At 35.9% G+C, this 20736-nt stretch overlaps 1 long non-coding RNA gene across 1 annotated transcript in view; it reads right to left on the bottom strand.

Moving 5' to 3' along the window:
- Positions 1-960: 960 nt before the first annotated feature.
- LOC144283702 (uncharacterized) overlaps positions 961-20736 on the bottom strand; it is a 238583-nt gene continuing 218807 nt past the window's right edge. Inside the window, exons 7-9 of the long non-coding RNA XR_013352262.1 lie at positions 4031-4161; positions 1979-2203; positions 961-1063 (exon numbers count right to left, since the gene is read on the bottom strand). This is a non-coding gene — a long non-coding RNA (uncharacterized LOC144283702). The remainder of the gene's footprint in view (positions 1064-1978; positions 2204-4030; positions 4162-20736) is intronic.

Below are 20736 nucleotides of genomic sequence, written 5' to 3'. Positions count from 1 at the left end.
ATTTTTGGAATCAGACTGGAAATTCACCCTCAGCTCTTTCTGGTCTCCAGCTTGTTGACTATAGATCTTGGGTCTTCATAGTATCTATAGTATGTGAACCATTTTTTTTTTTTCAGGCTTTCTCCTTCTCTTTCTCTCTCTCTTTCTCTCTCTCTCTCACACACCTTCTATTGGTTCTTGTTCTCTTTAGAACCTTGAATAATACAGCATGTTATACATTGACATATTTTATATACTAATGACTCTAAAATTGGCTGGAGTGAAAAATAAAAATTATTTTTTAATATGAAATAATTTTCAAAATGAGTAGAAAAGACTTGAGGTATGTTTTGGTTCTGCTACAAACTGTGACTTTCAATATTTATGTGAAGCCTTTAGGTAAGTTTCTGATTCCTTATCTGTAAAACAGAAAGATTGAGAAAGTACTTCTAAAGGTATTCACATGCTAAATTTTCTCTAGAAACTACTAAAGAAATCAAAATTATTATTACTATGCTTAAATGACTATTTGAACTTTATATATTGTAAAACTACAGAACCCATTATTATACAGCATCTATTAGTATTCTGAGAAATTAATCTTCCAGTGAACATATTTTATAAAATATATTTAGGAAGTAGAAAGACCAGGAAAATGGCAACTTTAAAAACTTTGTATGGTGAAATTTTGATCTGCACATATAATTTGGCTGTGTGTGTGTGTGTGTGTGTGTGTGTGACACATCTGAGGACAAAATGAAATAGCAAAATGTGTTTATTTTAGACATAGATGTGTCTAAGAAAAAACAACAAAAAAGAGGTTTCAACAAGAGAATTCTTCTGATTACACCTTTTTTCGAGAAAGGATGATTACTGGATATCTTGGAGGAAACTTTGTATCCTAGTAGGAAGACAATATTAAAATAATAGTAATAACGGTACCATGCAATTCTCAATCACCATTCCGTTTCAGAGTACTTACATATCTGTTACCCCATTTGAAAAATGATTCATGGACAAAGAAGCAGTACAGTTGATTCAGCCATATAGTTGTAGGCTGCTAGATGATTTTTGGATAGGTAAACTACAAAGGAAGCAGAAAAAGCTTTTCTTTCACCCTGGTCAAAGGGCATGGACGTCTTGTTTTTGCAGAATAAAAACACAGGCTGGCGAATAGTAACTAACATTGACAAAACAGATTACACTAGAATATAAAAAAAAATAAAGCTATAGTTTCTGTGTGAATAGTTTTTCTGTCACTGCTGTGGACTGGACACTGCATTTAAAAAATATTTCCCTACTCAAAAAATGAAATCTTGAGATGTCTTTGGAAAGTGTTTTAAAGGGGGTATATTTATTTCTTTTAACGCCCCTCCCCCAGTAAAGCATATATTATCAGCAACCAATGATTTTAAATATATATCAAAATGTGATGACTCGAATACTACTTCTTCTCCAGTTGGCTTGTAATTAACATAGGCTTCTGTTATTTTGCTCATTCTTTTGCTCATTCTTTTGCTCTCTGTGACCTATTAGCACAATGATGAGGCAGCAGACACCTTCTCTAGCTGTTATATTAAGGATCATAAAAAAGTTACTACTATTTTTCTAACTGAAAATATAACATGTAACTTTTTAAACTATCTGATCTTGAAAGTAAAAATAATATGAAGAAACACATTTTTGAATACTAATTTCCAGTGAGTAGTAAAGTATTACTGGTACTAATGCTGTTTACTTTTGACCTTTATAGTCACATTGTCTGTCCCATGATCAGCAACTTAGAATGAATCTAGAATAATTATTTTCTGCCTTCTTACAGGCCCCAGGCAAGATGTTAAAGGATGAATCCCTTATGCACTCAATATCTTTACTGGGACAATAAATTAATTCGAGTATCATATTGAGAAGGAAGAAATGGAGTTTCATATTTATTAAAAGTAAAACAAAGAAAAACTGTCTTTAGAATTCTCTAATATAAAGCTTAATATTTAGTCACCTCTTTTCCAGACATATTTCCGTAATTCACTCTGCCATCACTTCTCTCCCCGTAGGTTCCAGAATGTAGTTTAAATTCTGCTTCCTTTGTGAAAATTTTCCCATAGTTTATCTGAAAGTAAATTTTTCCTTTTCATCTTCTACGTCCATATTTTCTACCGGGCCTGTGTTGTCGTTTTTTAACATATAAGTGAGTAATGTCAAGATTAAGAGTGTGGCCATCCATCTAAAAAGTCAAAATTCAAGTGCTAAGTGCTTGCTCTTAGCAACGTTAATTTACTCTATACATTTGGGCAGAGTTTTAGTGCCCTCATATCTCTCTCATTTGATAAATATGGGGTAGGAAGAGTTTATATGTCTTTTCAGGTTGTTAGAAAACAATATGACCCTTGGTATGTATAGTCTGCTTATTAAAAGATGACAGTGAAGTCACCTGAGTGGCTCAGTCAGTTATACATCTGGCTCATGATTTTGGCTCAAGTCATGATCTCAGGATCATAAGTTCGAGCCCTGTGTTGGGCTCTGTGCTCAGCAGCGAGTCTGCTGGAAATTCTCCTCTCCTCTCTGCCTGCCCTCTCCCTAAATAAATAAATAAATAAATAAATAAATAAATCTTTAATTAAAAAAACCTATCTTTTCTTAATCTTCATCATTCTCAACATTTTCAGTGTCATTTATCTAACTACATTTTAGTCTCAAAAGAATGAGAAGAGATCCTTAATATTTTTTTGACTTCCACATTGCCTGATATAATGTCTTGCTCATAGTAGATGCACAAAAAGTAGTTGTTAATAGCTATCTGACACCAGTGAAGAAGGAGGAAAAAGGAAAGTTAAAAGGTAAGATGACTTTATATGGACAGTGGTAATTTTAAAATTAATATCCTAGAGTCAATATTTAGCCTGTATATTAAATCAACAGAGTAAATGTTAATGTTTTTGAAAAGATTCTTGCAAGGAGTGCTCAAATAAGCTGTAATTCTGCTGCTATGAGTATAATATTTAAAATACTAGAGGACCAATGAAGAAAAGATCTGCAATGTTACAAATGTGTAAAATGGGAGGAATATATAAAGTAACACGTAGATAATTATCTATGGTTTTCTAGGCACTATGGTCAAGGCTGGGAATCAAATGATCATAGCTCATTACCCTAAAGTAGCTCAAGATCAAGAGGGCATATGACTAAGCAATAAATTATGGGAGGCTGATATGCCCTACATAAATGTTTATACAGGACGCTACGGAGGCAGAGAGGAAGGACATGCAAGCAATCCAGGGGAAGGACACTGAGAAATATTTAGGAAGTTGTACTTGAGTTAAATCTTGGAGACTTAGGGAAACATGCCGAGAGTCTGCTGTGATTGCTTAGGAGAAGTATGACCAGTGTCTTGAAAAAGAAGCTAAAAGGCAAAATTGGAAAAAGGCATGAATCAGAAACAATACAGAAAAACTCCATGATAGTTCACTCTGAATGAATCCAAGTTCGTAAATAGTGGAATTAGTGATTAGCTTCCATCCTTTGATCAACTTCTACTCTTGAATAGGAGTAAAGTCTTTTCCTTCTGGAGAGAAGGTGAGGCCAACTAGGAAAGTAGCAGGCACCTACACCTTAATGAGGTGTGTAGCCTTATATCCTCATTATTCTCCTGTATCAATCCCTGCAGATTTGGTCAACAAATCAGGTCCATTGCTAGGCAGATTCCTGAATCACTGCTTCTGTCTAGAAGTGCCAGCGTGTCACAGGATGGAGTTATCACCATTTATATTTTAAGCTGGAGTGGACAACTACCACCAGGTGGCACCAAATTGCAGCCAGGACTTGGATGGATTTGGATCTCACAGGCTCAGATTCCCTGACCATGAGCTATACAGGCTTACTCAAGTCATTTTATTAACCTCACAAAAATCTAACCCAGCATTTTAAGTGATTGAATTTTTAGACCCTACATCTCATAGCGTAGTAGGTATTTTAGTGCATTTTCAAATGAGAGAAGAAAATTAAAGCCCAGATAAGGAAGACAATGTAAAATAATTCGAGTCTGCTGACTCACCAGTTAATGAAGTAGTTCATTGGTAGAGAGGGAAGAAGGCTGATTTACAGAAGGAAGGATGGAATTCTGGCCTTCGGTATTTTTTTTTTTTTTTTCCTTCAGTATTTTTAAGTTTCTGTAACAGGCATCCACTAAGGAATGAGAAGAGAAAAGGAGTGAGAAAGGCCATTTGAGTGAGCAGAAAGCCATTTTACTGGTTTATTTCATAAGTAAATGCACAAAGACTGGAGAAGTGGTAGCATCATCAAGAGGAAAAATAGCTCTTAATGTTCTTTTTTTGTTTGGTGTTGATGCCCAGTTTCAAGACTAGTGCAGTTAGATTTGAAATGGAAGGGAGGTGAGTGGGGGGATGGGGTAATGGGTGATGGGCATTAAGGAGGGCACTCGATGTAATGAGTACTGGGTGTTCTACACAACGGATGACTGACCTCTACATCTGAAACTCTATGTTAACTAGTTGAATTTAAATAAATAATAAAAAAAAGGAAACATACAAACTAATTTCTACTAGATTCTTTCAGAGAGTGGCATTTTAATCCTTGTTGCCCTTTGATAATAGTCAGAAATTTGCCATGTCATCAGCCCCAGGCCCTAGGTCTTGATCCTAATTTTGACGTCTCTCTGAATCTCCAGGACTCTGTCTTCCCAGTGCGACGTTGAGGGCGAGCTCTGCCTGGTGACATAGCTTTTCCATTATCTCATCAGGCATTTTCTGTCCTCTGCCACTTAGCTGATATTATTGTCTCTTGCTATAAAATTATTTATGCCGGGCAAACTTCCCTCCCAGGTAAACTTTGCCCCTGCTACTCATAACTGATGCTGCTGTGGAATTTCCCCCAGAAGATTCCTAAATTGAAGGAACTCTTAATCCATCTAGAGGTGTTCCACTAGGGCCACTAGGGCCCAGCCGTGAACAATAGCTTTACCATATGTGTCTCAAGACACTGTCTTTTCTCAGCTTTGGAAAGTTGGACGTTGAGTAGAGTGCCAATCTATATACCATTATGCAGGAGTAGAATCTGCCCCTAGTGCAGTGCCTCTGGACTCTGTACTTGGAAAACAGTAGGGGAGTTCTCTTGAAACAAACAAACAAATGAACAAAACCTCACTCCAACCAATTTTAAAATCAGCAGATCTGAGCTAGCACTGGAGCCTTTTTTTTAAATAATAAATTTATTTTTTATTGGTGTTCAATTTGCCAACATACATGTTATTCTTAACACCCAGTGCTCATCCCGTCAAGTGCCCCCCCTCAGTGCCCGTCACCCAGTCACCCCCAGCCCCGCCCTCCTCCCCTTCCACCACCCCTAGTTCGTTTCCCAGAGTTAGGAGTCTTTATGTTCTGTCTCCCTTTCTGATATTTCCTACCCATTTCTTCTCCCTTCCCTTCCCTTCTATTCCCTTTCACTATTATTTATATTCCCCAAATGAATGAGACCATATAATGTTTGTCCTTCTCCGATTGACTTATTTCACTCAGCATAATACCCTCCAGTTCCATCCACGTTGAAGCAAATAGTGGGTATTTGTCATTTCTAATAGCTGAGTAATATTCCATTGTATACATAGACCACATCTTCTTCATCCATTCATCTTTCGATGGACACTGAGGCTCCTTCCACAGTTTGGCTATTGTGGCCATTGCTGCTAGAAACATCGGGGTGCAGGTGTCCCGGCGTTTCACTACATCTGAATCTTTGGGGTAAATCCCCAACAGTGCAATTGCTGGGTCGTAGGGCAGGTCTATTTTTAACTCTTTGAGGAACCTCCACACAGTTTTCCAGAGTGGCTGCACCAGTTCACGTTCCCACCAACAGTGTAAGAGGGTTCCCCTTTCTCCTCATCCTCTCCAACATTTGTGGTTTCCTGCCTTGTTAATTTTCCCCATTCTCACTGGTGTAAGGCGGTATCTCATTGTGGTTTTGATTTGTATTTCCCTGATGGCAAGTGATGCAGAGCATTTTCTCATGTGCATGTTGGCCATGTCTATGTCTTCCTCTGTGAGATTTCTCTTCATGTCTTTTGCCCATTTCATGATTGGATTGTTTGTTTCTTTGGTGTTGAGTTTAATAAGTTCTTTATAGATCTTGGAAACTAGCCCTTTATCTGATACGTCATTTGCAAATATCTTCTCCCATTCTGTAGGTTGTCTTTGAGTTTTGTTGACTGTATCCTTTGCTGTGCAAAAGCTTCTTATCTTGATGAAGTCCCAATAGTTCATTTTTGCTTTTGTTTCTTTTGCCTTCATGGATGTATCTTCCAAGAAGTTACTGTGGCTGAGTTCAAAAAGGGTGTTGCCTGTGTTCTCCTCTAGGATTTTGATGGAATTTTGTCTCACATTTAGATCTATCATCCATTTTGAGTTTATAGCACTGGAGCCTTAATTATTATTTTAAAGTACCCTAGTTACCGGAGTATGTGTAGACGGTATTGAGAACCACTTCCGTAATACCTTTAGGAAAGATCAAATGATTGCTCTTAACATTTTAACCTGCTACTTAGGTCAATTCTTTACTTAGCACATGCAGGGATACTGTTTGCTGGAATCCTGTACCTACTTTTGTTTTATGATTTATATGCTTTCTGTACTGTATGCTGTTTTAACATAGTTTTCCAGATATTTTTCATAGTGGTCTTTGTGAGAAATATAGACCTGCCAAATATATCCACTTCTCAAAAGTCTTGTCCCTCTGCCTCACCCTGAGTTGTATAATCCTACCTTTAAGCATTTTTCCAATCTAACATCTACTTCAAGCTTGAACTCCATTTATTATAGTTCTTTCCAACTTCCTTTCTGTATGGTTAATTTCAGAACTATTATGTTTGGTTTTTACATGGTAAGCTGCAAAAGCAGGTATTCAATTTAGTCTGCATCTTCCATCAAAGAGCTGTGTGCCATTACAGAACTGTGTTTTCCTGAAGCATGGAGCAACTTATTTTAATTTGCACAATTTTGCCTTATGGGATAGTCATGGAGCTGCTTAAAGTTTTCTCTACCTTTTATTGGAATCCTAATTCGATATACTTTTCAGATGTGTGCCCAGGGCGCAAGGAATCCTATATTTAAGCCACTAGTAAAGGAATCACTTTAGAACCGACTCAGTCATTCATGTAGTATATTATAGTACTCTTTCCAGTTTTTAAAATCTCAAGTTTTCTGCAACTACTTTATATGCCTAAAGCAATCCTTCGGTGCAGGGTTTTAGTTACTCCTATCTTAGCTACTTCAACTGCACGTAAAGAGGGCAAATTTCAGTGTTTCCCTGGACCCTAAATCTTATCCGCTAAGTCATTCTGGACTTTCTGTGATCGTGACATTTTGTACTTTTGTCAAAGTGCTGCTACCTGGTTGGTAATGACGAGTGAGGACGTTTATCTTTCCTGTTAACTCTCTTTAAGAGCAGTTACATTCAGATTTACCTCATCTTCTTGGTCTTGCAGATCATTTTCCAATTTATATCTGTTTAGTATCTTTCTAAGATTCAACTTTTCCCTGGAGAAAATTTTTCTATTTTCACAGAATAATTAGTGTTTCTTCTGTTTTAATTATTTTCCTGTTCCTTACCTGAGGTAATTACACCATGTTTACCCAATTGCCTCAGTTTCTCCTTGATCCTCTGAGCAAGTATGATTCCTAAACTCAAAAGTTCCAAGCACAGGTTTTATAAGGACCTCCTCAGCCTTTGCTGTCCAATCATTTCATTGAGTTATCTACTTAAATACAAGTAGACAAGATATTCTCATAGGTTCTCTTCCTTTTTGTTTGTTAAGAAAAATATGGCATTCATTTGTGAATAAAGCTACATCTGGAAAGCTAAAACCATGGTTAGAACTAGTATATTTAATGAAATTTAATGGTCAACTTGAGGTGAAAGACAGAGAGCAGGACTTCTGCTGTCAGGCAGATCCCAGATACAGAGAAATCAGATGTTATGTGTCCATTTAATTCTCATAAGTCCTATCTGTAATCAGATAGGTCAAATCTTTGGAGAAAAAATGAGTAAACAGGTAGCAAGGCACTATGGAAGTTTCTCCAATGGAAGATCACTGTGTGTGGAAAGAAACAAACCTAATACTAGGTGAGTGGGACTTCCTTTGAATGAATGAGATGAGGAACACATGGGTAGGGGAGGGCAGTGCACCATATTATTAAATGTCTCAAAGTTATTCTGAAAATTATCCAGAAGGATTGCTTTGTCAGAGATTAATGACAAAAGGAATCATAATATATGACTGTTAGCTAATTGGATTTTTCTTCAGTCTTACAGTTGAGAGTTCTCTCAATTGTAGTGATAAGGAAGAAGGCTAGCAAAATTCAAGTATATGTAGAATATTCTAACATTTACAAATATATTAGCATACATGTGCTTTCATTTTATTTCAAATTACTAAATAATTATGGAAAATTTTCAGCAATATTGAATACTAGAAAGGATAGCTAATCCAATAAAACAATTAGAGGGACACCCGGGTGGCTCAGCAGTTGAGCGACTGCTTTTGGCCCAGGGCGTGATCCTGGGGTCCCAGGATTGAGTCTCACATTGAGCCTGCTTCTCCCTCTGCCTATGTCTCTGCCTCTCTCTGTGTCTCTCATGAATAAATAAATAAAATCTTAAAAAAAAAAATAAAACAACTAGAATGATACAGTTCAGCTTTATGAAAAATAAAGGTCTGAAACAGAGTTAACTCTAAAAAAGTGTTGGTAGAATGTAGGGATTAGGAAACTATATGCAGCTGATTGAATAGGGTTTATACAAAGCAACATGCTAAATATTCAGAGCATATTACTGAATGAAACATGTAAAAATTGACTTATTTTTATAGCTTAATACTATGCATACAAATTAATAAACACACGTGAAACAATCATACATAAAATAAGAGCACATGTTCTAGAAGATTTATAATATGCTAGAATAAAATGGCACAAATAAATAAATCAAAAGACAATTCTTGAACTCCCAATAGAGATTAGTGAACAGGACAGCCCAGGTGGCTTAGCGGTTTGGTGCCACCTTCGGCCCAGGGCATGATCCTGGAGACCCAGGATCGAGTCCCATGTCGGGCTCCTTGCATGGAACCTGCTTCTTCCTCTGCCTGTGTCTCTGCCTCTCTCTCTCTGTCTCTCATGAATAAATAAATAAATAAATAAATAAATAAATAAATAAATAAATGAATGAAGAATGTGTGATTAATGCAATTTTCTTTATAAAGTCCCAAACAAATAAAATCTATTTTAATGATATATTTTCATTTGTATCTTAATTTTTTCTGATGATAAAAGTAATAAGTTCTTTTAATTGAGAATTAATAGAAGTTTTGAGAACCAGAACACAAAATTGTGACCACCTTAGTCCTTCCATATCCTTGCAAAAAGAAACACTATTAAAGTTTTGGTATTTTTTTAAATCTGATTTTCTTATAGATGTTATTCCATGTTTTTCTCATAATATTACTAAGTATTCTCCAACATTTTAAAAAAACACACTCTCTAGAAACATATAGTTCAATGGCTATATAAAATCATTTTTCAATTACAAGCCTCAGAACAGTTTCTGCAGAGTCCAAATAGAAGTTACCTGTTATTTTTTCTAAGAAGCTAGTCTTGCATAATTCTGAGTTTTGGACTTCATGTGATCATATATCTATGTCAAAGGAGGATGGGATTTTATAATGTAAAGTATGCATATATACAGAGGAGGCTTAGGTACAGGTAACAAAAATGGAATTTTTCTGTTCTTTTCAGAATGGTTAGCATGCTCCTGCCTTCCACACATACATGTTCCAACCAGAAATGCCTATTTCCTTTGAACCAGAGGGAAAAATAGCTGTAAGAACTCAGGCACAAAATATCTGTTGAGATATTAATTTTAATCCTGAATGCACTGTTAAGCTAGTGACGGGGGTATACCAGATACTAAAATAGTGGAAAAATTGCTCTCTACTGACAGGAATGTGATTACTTGGAAAGGAATTCAGTTTGTGTGGGTGGGAAATGACAAGAGGAAGTTGAGAGATTTTTTTTAAATTTTAAAAGATGATTTGTGAATCATCTGCTTAGTGGTAACCACTGAGAAGATAGAATCAATGACTCATAGAGAGAGTCCTGAGAAAAAAAGAGATATTATAAAATGGATAATGGCTTTGGTGAAAACTAGGTGTTCTTTTAGTTAAGTATCAGAGTGAAAAAAAGGAAAGGAAGCATTAAAAACAACAACAAATGACCTGAAGGAGATGCAGTAATGTGTAGTAGCATAAAACCAAGGAAGGTGTTGTTAAAGCTATCAAATATCAAAAAGAAATCAGAGAATTTAAATAATATTCCTTGTATTTTAAGATTAACTTAAAAATGCATAGACTCTAATGCTAAACATTGTAGAACTGAGGAAAATAAATTATATTGGGAATTGGGACTTAGATTCCACATTTAAAATCCCAGATTTCTGAGACTTGGGGAAAAAAGCCCGATAGCCTCCTATGTATTTTAGCTTTTCCATTTGTAAAATAAAGAGATTAATTTATTGATTTCCAAAACTCTTTTCAGTTGTAAAATATTAGAATTCTGAGTGTAGCAAATGTAAGGGAAAAAATTATATGGAGTAATAAAAATGAAATAATTTTGACTCATCATGCACATTAGATTGAGAAACATGCAGAATCATTAAATTTATGATTTTATTTTACATTTATATTTACATTTAATTATATTATTAAATATGTTTAGTTATATTTATGATTTTATTAATATTATCCACTTTCATATATAAATATTGATCTATAGCTATTCTATAAAATTGTTTATTTATACTTTTCTATCTTTTACCTCTAATCAAAGAATATCTTAGGACTTAGGCCAAATGAAAGGGAAAGAAAAACAAGACTCTGCATCATGCCAGCCACATTCTTTGTCTATTGGGAAGTAGCCACAGCACAAGATAGGGGACACAGTCCTGACATGAGGCCAGAGGATATGACAACAAAGGGCCATAAGTCTCTCCTAGGGCCAGATGTGTATATAAGGCATGTCCTTCTTCCTGACATTTGTTTCCAACCCCAGGGAAAATCTGGGGAAAGAGGTAAGTAGTTGAGATATTTGAGTAACTAAGTAATTTTTCTAGTAAGAAGACTGATCATTATCTAAATGGACTCTCTAAATCATGTATTTTAGTTTAAATTATTTAAATTCTTAAATAGACTCTAAATTATTGAATTGGATTAAGTTTTAAACCCAAAGCATCAGGGATCCCTGGGTGGCTCAGCGGTTTAGCATCTGCCTTCGGCCCAGGGCATGATCCTGGAGTCCCGGGATTGAGTCCCACATCAGACTCCCTGCATGGAGCCTGCTTCTTCCTCTGCCTGTGTCTCTGTCTCTGTCTCTCTCTCTGTGTCTCTCATGAATAAATAAATAAATAAAATCTTAAAAAAAAATAAACCCAAAGCATCCAAGCAAAAATATTTCCTTGGACATATGAATGGAAACTCAGGGAATAGCCATCATTGGTCATAGGAAAACTAAATTAGGCATATTTCTCTCAATACATGTGACATATTAGGAGTTAAATTTTGACAACCACATAAATTGCCATTTTATAAATCAGAAATCTTAGGCTGTATTCTTTTCCTGTTGTGTTCAGGTATATTGCTGTCTTCTAGAATACAGGTTGTATAAACAGAAATAGCTTCTTCTATTTGTCTAAGCTATGAAGTTCAAGGGAAGGGACCTCAATGAGATCAGCCAAAGATTTCATTAATTGAGATTCACATACAGGCAGTTTGAACAACATGGCAGTGAATTCTAATAGCTTATATAGCTGCTTCATTTTATGCTGGGAAACTTTTTCTTAAGTTCTTTCCTTCATTTATTCTTGATCAGATGCCCTCCATTTTCTAGGAACAGCCCTATTAACAGAAGATAGGAATCCAAGGAGGTGCGGGTATATACCATAAGGTATAAATAAGTCATACGTAGTAGCCCTTTATTTATTAAAACAACAACAACAACAACAACAATTGATTGTCTATCAAATGTCACATACTGCTCTGTGTGGTAGGGATAAAAGGATGAACGAGACAGATATTGCAATGAGGAGAGATAAAGACAATAAAACAATAAATAAGATAGTTTCAGATTGCAATAAGTGATGTAAAGAAAATAAATTCATATGACCAAGAGTCTGTAGGGTGTGGAAATTTCTTTGAAGCAAGTGATAAAGGAGGGACTCTGAGAAGAAACTGTTTTAACTCAAATTAGAATCATAGTCTAAGACAAGGGGATCAGAGAATTCAGGCAGTGGAAATAGAGCCTTATAGATCAAAATTGGCTATAGGTTAAGTTTTTGTATGGTGAGGTGCACGGGGTGGACAGCCATACAAGATGAGATTGCAGAAATAGGGCTAAATCTCACAAAGCCATGGTAAGTAGTTTGGATTCTCTTCTAAATGAGAATATGTAATGGTTTATATTGGTGCTCAAATTCCCTGGGATCTGTCTGACCATTTTGGGACATATTTCAGCTTCAGTAAGTCTTTCTTCCAAGAGTCTTTCTTCCAAGTGCCTGTCACTCTTTTTTGGAGGAATGCTTTTAGTGGCTGGAGCCTGACTTGCCCCTACTGCAGAGAAATATCTGAAATTTTATGTCTGTTACCCCCTAACCAATAATTAGGTAATTCATGGGTGCAGCTTCAAGCTGAGGAAATCCTGAGACTTAATATTCTCTCCAGAGTTTTTCTTTGAGATTAAGTTGAAACGACCCTCTCTGGGATTTAGCCTGTGATCACATCCTTGCCTGGATCTCTTCTTTTCTCTGTTTTGTTCTCCCAGTTTCTCCTGGGAACACTTTCTCATAGTTCCCCTGGGAATATTTTCTTATAAAATCACTTGCATACCAAAACTCATCCCACACTCTGTATCTGGGAAACTCAAACTCTGACAGTTGGAAGATTTGGGAGGAATCTATAAAGAAGGACAAAAACTGACTAATATTTCAAAAATATCACTGTGGCTGCTGTGCAAAGAAAGACAGTGGAGGGTGGGGGAGGCCAGTGAACGAGGGACAAAGGTAAGCAGGTTATTTCAATAATCTGAACTAGATAGCAAGCTATGAATTGCCTACACTAAAATACTCTAAAAAAAAAAAAGTATGCCCATTGAAGGGACTGTCATGCATGATGCATTGAGGTATAAAAAAGAAAATGATAAATTCTATTTCCTTGTTTTAGTCTAGAAATAAAAAAAAAATGGCCTTCACTACTCTTTGTCAGTTGACAGAAGTGTACATACACTTTGAAATAAGTTTAAGGATGTGTTTAAGATTTTGTGTGGAGGAGGGGTGCCTGGGTGTCTCAGTGGGTTAAGTGCCCAACTCTTGGTTTTGGCTGAGGTCATAATCTCATGCATGAGGCTCCTGCTCAGTGCAGAGTCTGCTTGAGACTCTCTCTCTCCTTCCCCCTCTGTTTCTCCCCCACCTCTCTCTCTCTCTCAAATAAATAATTTAATAAAATAATAATTAAAAAAGATTTTGTATTGAGGAGATAGGTCGTCAAAATTATTTAGAGAACACTGGTTTTAGACACCAGCCAACTTTATGGTCTCTATTAACATGTAGTCTATTCTAATAGAATGCTTTTCTTGTGTGTGTCTCTTGAGAAATGTCTTTGTCTTTAATCTTTCATTTTGAGGGATTTAATTATTTGAGTGTTTCTCTAGGTTGGCTATTATGAAGAATGAGACTATTCAATTTCTTCTGAAGAAATGCATAACTAGTAGTAGGGACAAGTCTGGTAATTCTCTATTATTTTCTGAGGATAAGAAAATTAAAAGTGCTCCAGATGCTTTAAGTGTAATTTTCCATCTACCATAAATTTACTTTAAAATGCTTTCTTCAAACAAGGTCAGGGCATTAGTGCTCATTAAGGACTATATACATGCACAGCTTGAGAATTCATCAGAAAACCAATCAGTTGTTTGAACTGAAAGAAATTCTATAAAAAATAGTGAACTTTTTCCCACTCACTCAGCAATCTACTGCCACCTTTTACATCAGATATCATTTTAAAATGTAGATTTTATTAATCAGGTATTGTAGAGCCAACATCAGGAGACAATTGCCATTGAATAGACAGTTTGTTACAGTTACCAAAAGGAGAGATGCTCCACGCTATGCAGGGCCACACGCGGAAAATACCAGCATCGGGCAGCAGGCTGAAGAAGCAGAAAGAAGATTTAACAATAGCCTTTTTTTGTGATTTCTGCAGGAAAAGCAATGCAAGACAGGTAAATACATTTGAATTTGACAAGTTTGGATAATTTCAGCAGGCTTGGGGGTTTAAGGGCTGTCTCTAGGTGTCTGTTACCTGTTCCAGAAGTGATTAGGACAGGGAGGTAGTGACCTCCAATATAGGAGTCCTGTGAGAGCTAGACAAAAGAGATGATTTAGGATATAGTCCTCATTGGTTGATTTGCATGTGAAACAATGCAGCCAAGTCCATCACTTTCTCTAGAAATTGTCTAGCCTCAAGAATGTCAATCTCTCCTGTGTCAGCAAGGCCCCAAGATGTCAAAGAATCAGAAAGTACAGAACATAAAAAGAATGATCCATGTAATCAAAAAGAACATATGTTTTTATGATGGAATAAAAGAAGGAAAAGAGAAATAAGTGAGAGTGAAATAAAGAGGTAACTGGAGAGAAGGAACAGGAAAAACAGGGAAGGAAGAACGAAGAAGATAAATATCATTTCATCTGACTAATTCTTAGGCTGGAATGATTTTAACATGATATTCTAATAACAATTCTAAAAGTTACTTTACCTACTTTTATTATGTGGATTGACTCATTGAACAGTAAAGAAAAATGCAGCTGAATAGGTTTAAGACAACTGAATGACTGCATATTTCATAAAAATAACTCCATTGGAAATACAATGAATGTATTTCAACCTAAGTTTTCGCATAACATTTTTTTGTAAATTGCGTTTGCTTGAAGATTTATTCCTTCAATGAATAATGGAAATTTCTAGTAGTCAGAAACTGAGAACTTGACAGGTGTCTGAGAGAGAAGCTGGAACTCTTATTTCTAATAAAATATGGAGAACTTATAAAATTATAAAAGCCATATATTTTCTTGCTGATTTTATTTTTTCCCTTTTCTTGTTGGACCAAGACTTTGTACATTGATTACATTTAAGCATCATTTAATTATTATTATTATGAAGATTCTAGGTGTTACAGGCATCACATCTCCCTTTTGAGGTCTCCTTAAGCTTTGACTCCTTTTTTTTTTTTTAATTTTTATTTATCTACTATAGTCACACACACACAGAGAGAGAGAGAGAGAGAGGCAGAGACACAGGCAGAGGGAGAAGCAGGCTCCATGCACCGGGAGCCCGACGTGGGATTCGATCCCGGGTCTCCAGGATCGCGCCCTGGGCCAAAGGCAGGCGCCAAATCGCTGCGCCACCCAGGGATCCCAAGCTTTGACTCCTAATGAAACTTTTGCCACTACGAAAAACTTCCAGTATACTCACTTTCTCACATTTATTTCTCATCTGAAATCTCTAAATATTTTCCATATGATTGTGAGAATGAATATAAATCAGGCCATATGCGACAATTGAATTTGGACCTATAATCTCTGTAGTAACTAGCCCAAGATACCAAATTGCAACCTCTGAAACAGCAGACTAGGCAAGGCTTTGTCGCTCCCCCATTTTTTGTGTCTCAGGATCATCCAAGGGACGCCAAGTATGCTCCCCAAACCAACCACATAGCAACATAAAATGCCCCCACTTCTAGGTAGCCCTTGTCAGGTACATGCCAACAACTTCCATTCACAACACAGCTTGAGCCTTTCTCTTTTCTTTTTTCTTTTGTTCACTATAAAGCTTTTTTACTCTCCTCCCTGAGTCAAATCTCTGTTGAAGGTAAGTGATAGTGGCTGACTTCCTTGGGCAGCAAACTTTGAAATATTAGCCTCTACTTGTTTTCATTTGAATGGTGTTCATTTATTCCTATATGCTTTTTTCTTCTTTTCCTGAGACTGATATCCTTTCACTAGTTTTCCTTATGATAACTTTCCTTATCATAACTTTCCTTCCTGTCATAACTTTCCTTATGATATTCAAGGAAGTGATGGCATCTTTCTTTAGTAATAGGTATCTTTTTTTCTTAAGAAGTATAATTGACGTATACCAGTTCCGGGTATATACTATATTGACTTGATATTTGTATATATTGCAAAATGATCACTATAATACATCTAATATCTACCATAATATATAGATGCAATTTTTTTCTTGTGATGAGAAGTTTTAAGATTTACTCTCTTAGCAATTTTCAAATATACAATATAGTATTATTAACTATAGTCACCATGCTCTATATTATATCCCCAGGACTTATCTATTTTATAACTGGAATTTTGTATCTTTTGACCCACTTCACCCATTAGGACCTCACTTCTGGCAATAACCAGTCTGTTTTCTGTGTCTATGAGCTTTGTGTTGTTATTGTTTTTAAATTCCACATACAAATGATATACAGCACTGGGCCTTGTTTGTCTGACTTATTTCACTTAAGATAATATCCTCAACCCCATCCGTATTTTGCAAATAGCAAGACTTCATTCTTTCTTATGACTGAATAGTAATTTCACTGTGTGTGTATCTGTGTAAAACACATTTTCTACATCCATTCATCCATCAATGGATACTTAAGTTATTCTCATACCTTGGCTATTATAAATGATACTGCATTGAACATGGTGGTGCATATATTTTTTTGAGTTAGTGTTTTCGCTTTCTTTGGGTAAATACCCAGTAGTGGATTTGGTGAATGCTATGGCAATTCTATTTTTAGTTTTTTGAGGAACTGCCATATTGTTTTCCATAGTGGCTGCACCAATTTATAATCCCACTCACAGTGCTTGAGAAGTCAGTTTTCTCTACATCCTCACCAACACTTGTTATTTCTTGTCTATTTGATATTTCTTTGTCTCATTGTGGTTTTGATTTGCATTTCCCGATGATTAGTGATGTTGAGCATCTTTTCATGCACCTGTTGGCCATTGGTATGTCTTCTTTGCAAAATGTTTATTCAGATCCTCTGTCCATTTTTTAAATTGGGTTGTTTGTTATTAATTGCATATGTTTTGGATTTTAACCCCTTATCAAACACGTTATTTACCACTATTTTCTCCCATTCAGTATGTTGCTTTTTCATCCATCCATTGATGGAGACCTTTGCTGTTCAGAGAAGCATTTTAGTTCTATGTAGTTCCAGTTACTTATATTTACTTTAATTGCCTTTACTTTTGGTACTAAATCCAAAAATTCATTGCTATGACCTATGGCAAGGAGTTTACTGCCTATGTTTTCTTCTATGTGTTTTATGGTTTAAGGTCTTATGCTCAAGTCTTTAATCTATTTTGAGTTAATTTTTGTGTATGGTTTAAGAAAGTGGTCCAGTTTCATTCTTTTGCATGTGACTGTCCAGGTTTCCCAACAGTATTCATTGAAGAAACTGCCCTTTCCCAATGTATAGGTTTGTCAAAAATTACCAATTCTATATGCATGGGTGTATTTCTGGGTTCTATATTGTTTCATTGGTCGATGCATCTGTTTTTATGTCAGTACCATACTGTTTTTATTATTATAACTGGGTAATATAGTTTGAAATCAGAGTCAATCCAACTCCATTCTTCTTTCTCAAAATTGCTGTGGGTATTTGGGGTCAGTAGTAGGTATCTTTTTTTTTAATAGGATGATATCATATCAGGTAGGAGGAGCACAGGTCAAAATATGACCTGAGGTCGATGAATTTGTTTTCAAGACTCCTATACTTTTTACAATTATTTGTTTTTACCTGATTCTAACATATGCTTTCTAATTTTTAATCAATGGTAAAAACCTTTCCTTATCTTCTCTTCGAACCAAAATATTTCCAAAACCTTTTGGGGGTAGTAGAAATAATATAGGATTATATATCAAAGATCCTGGAAAAAAATGGAGTTCTTCAACTAAAAATTTCTTTAACATCAGGCAATTTATTTAACTGCTCTGAGTTTCAGTATTTTAATCTGTCAATGATGCTAATATGGCCTTCTTTATAAGATCAAATATAAAAAGCAATGCATGGAAACGTTTTATAAACAATCAAGTGATTCACATATATCTCCCCTTCTTTGATTTAAAAAAAATAGTTTTAGTAAAATAAATATAACAACATAAAATTTGCTAACTTAACTTTTTTTAAATATACAGCTTAGTAGTGTCAAGTACACTCATACTGTTGTGCAGATAATCTCCAGAACTCTTATTATCTTGCAAAACTAAACTGTATGTTTATTAGGCAACAACTCCTATACTTCCTATATTTGTATATTAGTGTGTGATAAATCCTTAAGGTCAAAGGATATTGTTTTGACTGTAGATTCAAAATTCACTTTGTAGGAAGATTTTGATGGGCATGGAATAACTTTATATTGATCCTTAAAATGTCGCAATTCCGGCTTTATTTGCCAGTTATTCATTGTGACTATTATTGTCTCACATCTGTTCTCGTTCTATTCCTCTAAAACCAAAATGACATTTCCAAAACTAAAATGAGATCATGGATCTTTTGGTGGCTTCCTGATATTCTGTGCATAACACTAAAATCTTTAATATAGGCCTACCTAATTTTATGTGTTTTGTTGTGCTTTGCAAATATTGTATTTTTTAATAAATTGAAGTTATGTGGCAGCCCTGCATTGAGCAAATCTGTTAGCACCATTTTTCTAATAGTATTGCTCCTTCATGTCTCTGTGTCACATTTTGGTACTTCTCACAATATTTCAAAAATTCTTTTCCTGTTAGCCTTCTTGCTAGTTCATTGAAAGCATCATTTCTTTTTCTTTAGAGGGAAACAGACAAAATTTCAAACTTTCTCTCTCTCTCCCTCTTTTTTTTAAGATTTTATTTCTTTATTCATGAGAGACACAGAGAGGCAGAGTCATAGGCAGAAGGAGAAGCTGGCTCCCTGTGAGGAGCCTGATGTGGGGCTTGATCCCGGATCCTGGGATCACACTCTGAGCCGAAGGCAGACACTCAACCACTGAGCCTCACCCAGGTACCCCTCAAACTTTTTCATTATTATTTTTATAAACTGTGTTGGTGATCTTAGATGTTACTATTTTAACTGCTTTGGGGTGCCATGAGCTTCACCCGTATAAAACAATAAACTTAATAAATGGGGTGTGTTCTGACAGTTCCACCAACTGCCATTCCCACATCTCTTTCATTCTCCTCAGGCCTTCCTATTCCCCAAGGCACAGCAATATTAAAATGAGACTAATTAATAATGCTACAGTCGGCCCTAAGTATTCAGGTGAAAGGAAGAGTCACATGTCTCTCACTCTAAATCAAAAGGTAGAGATGATTAGACTTAGTGAGCAAGGCATGTTGAAAGCCAAGATAATACTGAAACCCCAGTCTTTTGTGCAGATACCCAAGTTGCCGAATGCAAAGGAAAAGTTCTTAAAGGAAATGGAAAGTACTACGCTATTGAAAGTGATAAGAAAGGGAAACAGTCTTATTCTTGATATGGAAAAGTTTTAGTGGTCTGGACAGAAGATCAAGCCAGCCACAACATTCCCTCAAACCAAAGTCTAATCCATGGCAAAGCCCTAACTTTCGTCAACTTTGTGAAGGCTCGGAAGATGCAGAAGCAAAGTATAAAGCAAAGTTTTTTTTTTTTTTTTAAAGATTTTATTTATTCATAGAGACACAGAGAGAGAGAGAGGCGCAAAGACACAGGCAGAGGGAGAAACAGGCTCCATACAGGAGGCCCCACATGGGACTCGGTTCCGGGTCTCCAGGATCACACCCCAGGCTGCAGGAGACACTAAACCGCTGCGCCACTGGGGCTGCCCTAAAGCAAAGTTTAAAGCTAGTAGAGGTTGGTTCATGAGGTTTAAGCAAAAAAAAATCTAACTCCTTAACAAACAAATGTAAGGTGAAGCAGCTGCATGCTGATGTAGAAGCTGTAGCAAGATATGCAAAAGATCTAGCTAAGATAATTCATAAAGGTAGCTACACTAAACAACAGATTTTCAATGTAGACAAAACAGCCTTATAATGGAACGTGATGCCATCTAGGATCTTTATATGTAGAGAGAAGTCAAAACCTGGTTTCAAAGCTTGAGGGGATTCTCAAAACTTTAAGGTTAACTCATTTGGGACTACAGAGGCTAGTGACGTTCAGTTGAAGCCAGTGCTAATTTACCTTTCCAAAAATCCTGGGGCCTTAAAAATTATGCTAAATTTATTCTGTGGCCTATAAGCGAACAACAAAGCCTGGGTGATAGCATATCTCCTTACAAGCATGGTTTACTGAATGTTTTAAGGCCACTGTTGAGGCCTCCTGCTCAGGAAAAAACAAAATTCTGTCAAAATATTACTACTCATTGACAATGCACCTAGTTACTCAAGAGCTCTGATGGAGATGTACAATGAGATTAACGTTGTTTCATGCTTATTTATACAACATCTATTCTGAAGCCCATATATCAAGGAGTCATTTCGACTTTCAAGTCTTATAATTTAAGAGATAAAACTATAATTCCACTAGATAGTGTGTCCTCTGAGGGATCTGGGCAAAGTAAATTGAAAACCTCCAGAAAAGGATTTACTATTCTTGATGCCATTAAGAATATTCTTAATTCATGGGAAGA

This window comes from Canis aureus, chromosome 14 (assembly GCF_053574225.1).
Source record: "Canis aureus isolate CA01 chromosome 14, VMU_Caureus_v.1.0, whole genome shotgun sequence".
NCBI classification, from domain to species: domain Eukaryota; kingdom Metazoa; phylum Chordata; class Mammalia; order Carnivora; family Canidae; genus Canis; species Canis aureus.
The sequence above is the reverse complement of the archived record's forward strand: the minus strand, read 5'-3'. Positions and strand labels throughout refer to the sequence as shown.